We start from the raw sequence: 7,985 nt of genomic DNA on the forward strand, positions 1-7,985 counted from the left end.
AAACGATCCTGTGATCATTAATGTAAAATCATCTACGGCGATTCCTGCACCAATAAAGCCGAAAGTAGTTATTACCACTCCTCTACCATTTCCATACAAAGATACCCGCAGGGTACCTTGGAATTATACTACCAATGTTTCAATGGTAGGAGGATCTGTTTCTCTAGAAAAAACAGAAGAGAAAATACAAAGTCTGAGTACCACATCGACGTCTGAAGCAGTGAGCGAGGTCGGTTTCTTTACAAGAAGTGGAAGATGTTACTCTCCCGAAACATCCAATGCTTCAGAACAAGTGAAAACAAAAGGAAAAGCCATGGCAATACCTCAGAAGGTATTTGAGGATGAATCCCTTCCAGCATTTAATGAGCATGTGACAGAAAAACAAGCTCAAGAATTTTTGAAATTTTTGAAACATAGTGAGTATAGTGTGGTTGAACAACTACACAAACAACAAGCGAGAATTTCTATTCTTGATCTATTGATGAATTCAGAAGCACATAGAAATGCTTTGATGAAAATCCTCAATCAAACATTTATCCCCGAAGATATATCCCTCAATAAACTTGACAGAATTGTGGGACATATAGCCGCTGACAATTACATAACGTTCACGGATGATGAAATACCGGAAGGCGGAATGGGGTCAGTAAAAGCTTTGAACATCACGACACATTGTCATGGTCATGTGTTGCCAGGAGTATTGATTGACAATGGATCTGCTCTCAACTTGATGCCTCTAGTCACACTTCAAAGAATGCCTCTGGATCAATCACACATGAAGAGTTATCAGAATGTGGTACGAGCATTTGATGGTACTCAAAAAGAAGTGCTTGGGAAAATGAAAAATACCGTTGTTAATCGGCCCAGTCGTGTACAATATTGACTTTGTGGTGATGGACATCCACCCCACATATAATTGTTTATTAGGGAGGCCATGGATTCATTCAGCAGGAGCCGTTCCTTCTTCATTACATCAGAAATTGAAATTTGTTGTTGATGGACAACTAATATGCGTCAGTGCTGAAGAAGAAATCATTGCGTCTGTAACAAGCGATGTTCCATATATCGACACCAATGATGAGGCTCTTGAATGCTCTTTTCGAGCTCTTGAATTTGTAAATGCAACCTTTATTGTAGAAGGAAGCAAAATTCCATATCACAGATTGTCTGATTGCACCAAGATGACGGTACAACAAACTTTAGGCATCGGAGCTAAAATTGGGAGAGGTCTAGGAAAGAATCTTCAAGGGATTTCAGTTCCTATCAGTATAAAGATGAAAAAAAGACCGTTTTGGGCTAGGGTTTAAGCCCAATCTTCAGCAAAAGAACAAAGAGATGAAAAGAAGATGTGAAGACAGAAAGGCAAAATTGAAAGGGGGAGAAATCCTTTGGAAACACATGTCTTTCCCACAGTTGAAGACAACATTCAGATCAGGGGGAACAATTAATGTGGAACAGCAGCTTGTTGAAGCCTTTAAAGAAGAGAAGTTGACGAAAGATCAAGACATAGTTGAAGAAGCTATGAATGGATTATTTATCAACATGATCATGAATGACAACAAGACTGGAAAATATTTGGATAGGATTCGACCATGTCTTCCTGGAGAAACACTCACCAATTGGACCACTGAAGATCTTCCTATAGTTTTTAATATTAATGCAGAGTAATATTCAGAACTAATCTTTATGTTTAGCTCAAAAATATGAAAACTTTTTGTTATCTTGTAAAAGAAATTATGTTAAATATAAGGAACTTTCTTTAAAATTTTCAGATGGCAATCATTCTTTACATTTTTTTTACATTTTTACATTTATTTATTTCATAAATTTACTATATTCTTTCGGAAATATGTCCGACTTAAATTTGCAGGTGTCACCATGTTGATAGCATGTTTATTCCTAAATTTAATCCAGTGATAAATTTAGAACAGCCCATATGTCTGGAAGAAATCAATGGTTGTGAGGATGAACTGGAATGTGATATTCCTACTGAACTATTAAGATTAGTAGAAAAAGAAGACAAACAAATTCTACCCCACAAAGAAGAGGTTGAGACTGTGAATTTGGGAACAGATGAAGAAAGAAAAGAGGTGAAAATTGGCACTACTCTGACAATCCAGATAAAACAAGAATTGATAAATCTCCTTCAAGAGTTCAAAGATATCTTTGCCTGGTCTTATCAAGATATGCCTGGTTTGAGCACAGATATAGTAATACACAAGCTTCCAATAAATCCAGAATATAAACCAATCCAACAAAAGCTCAGACGAATGAGGCCAGAAATGTTGTTGCAAATCAAAGAAGAAGTAATGAAACAGATCAATGCAGGTTTCCTACAGGCATCTAAATACCCAGAATGGGTAGCCAACATTGTTCCCGTACCAAAGAAAAATGGAAAAATTCGAATGTGTGTGGATTACAGAGATCTCAACAAAGCTAGTCCGAAAGATAGCTTTCCCTTACCCCACATAGACACATTGGTGGACAATACTGCAGGGCATGCATGGTTTTCATTTATGGATGGCTTTTCAGGATATAATCAGATAAAAATGAATCCTGAAGACATGGAAAAGACGACATTTATAACCATGTGGGGCACATTCTGTTATAAAGTGATGCCATTTGGATTAAAAAATGCAGGGGCAACGTATCAAAGAGCCATGGTAACTTTGTTTCATGACATGATGCACAAAGAGATTGAAGTATATGTAGATGACATGATTGCCAAATCCAGAACTGAAGAAGAACATATTCAAAATCTGAGGAAGCTTTTCCAGAGATTGAGGAAGTATCAATTAAAGCTCAACCCCGCAAAATGCACTTTTGGGGTAACTTTTGGAAAACTTTTGGGATTTGTGGTCAGCAAAAAAGGAATCGAGATTGATCCAGATAAAGTCAAAGCAATTCAAGATCTTCCACCACCCAATACAAAAAAAGAAGTTCGAGGCTTTTTGGGAAGATTAAATTATATATCTCGGTTCATTTCTCAATTAACTGACAAATGTGATCCAGTGTTCAAATTACTTTGAAAGAACAATCCTGAAGTCTGGAATGAAGAATGTCAAGAAACTTTGGATATTATTAAGAAATATTTATCCAATGCCCCAATTTTAGTATCACCAATGCCTGATAGACCATTAATTCTCTACTTGACGGTCTTCGAAAATTCGATGGGATGTGTATTAGGACAGCATGATGAATCTGGAAGAAAAGAAAAAGCTATCTATTATCTGAGCAAGAAATTTACTGATTGTGAAGTTCGATATCCACCAATACAAAAATTATGTTGTGCCCTGGTGTGGGCTACTCGAAGACTCAGACAATATATGTTATACCATACTACTTGGTTGATATCCAAACTTGATCCTTTAAAGTTCTTAATGGAATCACCAGCTTTAACAGGCAGGATGGCTAGATGGCAGATGTTATTATCTGAGTTTGATATTGTATATGTAAACCAAAAAGCGATAAAAGGAAGTGTCATAGCTGATTTTTTGGCCAGTCGTGTATCAAATGATTATCAGCCTTTGAACTTTAATTTTCCCAATGAAGATTTGTTGTGCATATCCATGAATGAAGAAGTCAGAACAAATGATGAATTTGCAACTTGGAAGCTTTATTTTGACGGAGCATCTAATGCTTTGGGACGAGGAATTGGGGCAGTGTTAATTTCTCCAGAAAATATTTATTATCCCTTTACGAGTAGACTGGAGTTCTTTTGCACCAATAACATGGCAGAATATGAAGCTTGTGTCATGGGGTTGAAAGCAGCTATAGAAAGAAAAATCAAATTTCTCAAAATATATGGAGATTCATCGTTAGTGGTGTATCAATTGCGAGGAGAATGGGAAACAAAAGATCCCAAATTGTTGGAATACCGAAATTTTACCCTCGAATTAGTGAAAGAATTTGAGAGAGTTGCCTTCAATTATCTCCCTCGAGAAGAAAATCAAATGGCAGATGCTTTGGCTACATTAGCTGCTATGTTTCAGGCAACTAAGAAAGTTGATATGATGCCAATCAAAATGCAAGTATATGAAATTCCTGCACATTGTTATAGTGTGGAAGAAGAGGTAGATGGTAAACCATGGTATCATGATATCCTGCAATATATCAAAAATCAAAGTTATCCACCAAATCATCAGAAATTGATAAAAGAACTTTGAGAAGAATGGCTGCTGGATATTTTCTTGATGGAAAGATTATGTATAGAAGAAGCAGTGATCAAATGCTATTGAGATGTTTAAATACCAGCGAAGCTCGAAACGTCATTGAAGAAGTACACAGTGGAATATGTGGAACACATGCAAATGGTCTTTCCATGGCCAGAAAAATAATGAGATATGGATATTATTGGGCTACTATGTACACAGATTGCATTGATTATGCGAGGAAATGTCATAAATGCCAGATATATGCAGACAAGATTCATGTACCCCCATCTCCTCTACATGTAATGACAGCACCCTGGCCATTTTCTATGTGGGGAATAGATGTCATTGGGGCAATCACACCAAAAGCATCGAATGGACATTGTTTCATCCTTGTGGCAATTGATTATTTTACCAAATGGGTCGAAGCTGCTTCATACACCAATATTAAGAGGTCCACAGTCTGTAAATTCATAAAGAAAGAGATAGTTTGTCGGTATGGCCTACCAGAAAGGATCATTACAGATAATGCTCTGAACCTGAACAACAAAATGATGATCGAACTTTGTGCACAGTTTAAGATCAAACATGCAAACTCAGTGGCATATCGTCCGAAGATGAATGGGGCAGTTGAAGCAGCAAATAAGAACATCAAGAGAATCATTACAAAGACCACTGAAACTTACAAAGATTGGCACGAAAAGTTACCTTTTGCTCTATATGCATACCGAACTACTGTTCGAACATCTACTGGGGCAACGCCTTTTTCTTTAGTCTATGGGATGGAAGCAGTCTTACCAATTGAAGTTGAGATTCCATCGCTTCGAATATTGAGAGAAACAAAATTGGATGAATCTGAATGGATCCAAGCTAGATTTGATCAATTGAACCTTATTGAGGAGAAAAGATTGAAAGCTATTTGCCATGGACAGATGTATCAAAAACGGATGATGAAGTCTCATGACAAAAAAGTACATCCAAGAGAATTCCAAGAGGGTGATCTAGTACTAAAAAAGATCTTGCCTATACATAAAGATTTCCGTGGGAAATGGATGCCTAATTGGGAAGGGCCATACGTTGTGAAAAAGGCCTTTTCCGGATGAGCGTTGATCTTGACAGAAATGGATGGAAAAATCCTGAGAAATCCAATAAACTCAGATTCTGTCAAGAAGTATTATGCTTGAAGAAGAAAGAAAAAAGAAAGAAAAGAAAGAAAACAGAAAAAAGAAAGAAAAGAAAAAAAATAGAAAATGAAAAAAAATAGAAAAAAGAAAAAGGGGGTCAAGGTGAAAACCCGCAAAGGGCATCTTGTAATCAAAGGAAGGATTTGAGTTGAAAACCTGAAAAGGCGGCTTAAATGCAGGTTGATATTAGGCATCTGGCAATTTAACCTTCTTAAGATTTTGACAGTTTAGGAGAAACTTCACATCCACAAGCATTTTGACAACGTTTGAGATCTTCCAGACAAAAGCTTACATCATTACTCTAAATTGTGTCAACTTGATTAATTTAGAAATACTTATGCTTATAATTTGTTGAGACATTTGAATTTTTATTCTTATGCTTGCCATAACTTTGAATACAATTATATCTATTTCAAGTTCAATTTATTTGAAAGTCAATTTATTTTTGGAAATTCAATTTATTCTTTTCTATTGAATTAACATAATTTTGAAATAATTTAAAGATTTCTGAATATCACTTTATGTTAATACATGGAATACAAAGTAGGCAAATCATCACTAGCTTAAAGCCATGAACATCAAGATTGTTACAAGTGGTGCTACCGACAACAAGGTCGAATCCGCCAAATCTACTCATCAATTACTCCAACCGATCACCATTCAGTTCTTGCACATCTGTTTTCAAAGATATACTAAGACAATAGAAGGCAACCTTTGTAGCATTAATTCCAGCAAAAAGAAATAAGACATTGATATTAATGGGAAACATGTCTCTATACAGATCCTTGTGTATGGTTTTTAAGGAAACCTAGAAGCATTTCCACTTCATCAGGTTCAAGTGGAACAACTTTATTCCTTCCAACCCATACTAGATTCCATTTTCAGCACTCATCAAAAACACACTTCTGGACATTCGAAGGTGGCTCATTGTCATAAGCTTCAAGAGTCTTACAGATCCTTTCTGTCAAATTGGCACTTCCTGTACATATTTATAAAATCTGTTCTTAAATGGCAGAATTATGAATATAACCCTTTTTAGTGTAGCAGCATGGAAATGTTTCGAATCTACAAATTTTGGCTCTACACAGAATTCCATTGTGATATCTTAGTCTAAACATTAATTAGAAGATGAATGTGTTCATAGCATCTTCTGGAAGTGTTCTTTGAGTTATCTGATCTGGTTGGACAGAACGATCATTGAATTTGGAAGATGAATGCGTTCATAGCATCTTCTGGAAGTGTTCTTTGAGTTATCTGATCTGGTTTGGCAGAACCAATCAATGAATTTAGAAGATGAATTTGTCAATAGCATCTTCTGGAAGTGTTCTTTGAGTTATCTGATCTGATTGGGCAGAACCAATCAATGAATTTAGAAGATGAATTTGTCAATAGCATCTTCTGGAAGTGTTCTTTGAGTTATCTGATCTGGTTGGACAGAACTAATCATTGAATTTAGAAGATGAATGTGCTCAATAGCATCTTCTGGAAGTGTTCTTTGAGTTATCTGATCTGGTTGGACAGAACCAATCATTGAGTTTAGAAGATGAATTTGTCAATAGCATCTTCTGGAAGTGTTCTTTGAGTTATCTGATCTGATTGGGCAGAACCAATCAATGAATTTAGAAGATGAATTTGTCAATAGCATCTTCTGGAAGTGTTCTTTGAGTTATCTGATCTGGTTTGGCAGAACCAATCAGTGAATTTAGAAGATGAATTTGCCAATAGCATTTTCTGGAAGTGTTCTTTGAGTTATCTGATCTGATTCAGTAGGAACCCCAGAACCAATCATTGGAATTAAAAGATGAACTGCATGATTATCTTCATTAAGAAGCTTCTTTTCAAGCTTCCTCTGCTTCTTTCTTTTCAAAAATCATAGCCCAAGTTTCGCCTTTGCTTTTAATTGGGATCATTGCATAATGACTTCCTATTTTTTACCAGAAGAAGTGCATCAGCAGCCTTAGTCATTTGAGTAGCACATATAAAATTTGCCAATTCTGCAATTGATGAATCTGGACCACATTTCTTCAGGGCTATTGAATTTTCAGCCCATGAGAATCCCATTTTTGTCAAGTATAACAGTTTATTCTCCTCAGAATTCAAGATTTCTCGGTATTAAAAGAACTATCGATATCTGTGAAATCATCTTGAAAGGTCACTTCATAATCAGATGAGTTGTTATCAGAATCAACATGTTGCCTGAATGCAAGCTTTTCAAGAGTTTATACTATTGAGTTTTATTCTCAAGAGGTTTTGTGACATTATATCTACATCTACATTTGTCAAAGATGATAGATTCTTTGATTTGAAGAAGACAGATATATTGGGTTTTTACAATTGAAGAAATACTCAATTCACCAGTCTGAAATCAAACAACTTAATATTCATGCATCATATTTAGGCATTTGCAAAAATAGATGCATTTTCATTCATTTTTATTCTTGTTGAATTTTTAAACAGGAATTTCAAAGATTTTAGCAAAGATTCAAATCTATCATTTGAAAGATTAGCTTTTCCAGAGAAGTTCATAATGAGAAGAACTCATCTGAAGAAGGAAGAAGAAGTTCATAATGAGAAGAACTTGTTCAACCTTTTACTTGAATCCATCATTTGATGGATCAGCTTTTCCAGAGAAGGTTCATAATGAGAAGAA

At 35.6% G+C, this 7,985-nt stretch overlaps 1 pseudogene; it reads left to right on the forward strand.

Annotated features, from left to right (window-relative positions):
* The first annotated feature begins 1,985 nt into the window (after positions 1 to 1,985).
* On the forward strand, positions 1,986 to 5,335 carry LOC120145978 (annotated as a pseudogene).
* Positions 5,336 to 7,985: the final 2,650 nt, after the last annotated feature.

Source organism: Hibiscus syriacus, unplaced genomic scaffold, assembly GCF_006381635.1.
Source record: "Hibiscus syriacus cultivar Baekdansim isolate YM2019G1 unplaced genomic scaffold, ASM638163v2 tig00110895_pilon, whole genome shotgun sequence".
In the NCBI taxonomy this organism is placed as follows: Eukaryota; Viridiplantae; Streptophyta; class Magnoliopsida; order Malvales; family Malvaceae; genus Hibiscus; species Hibiscus syriacus.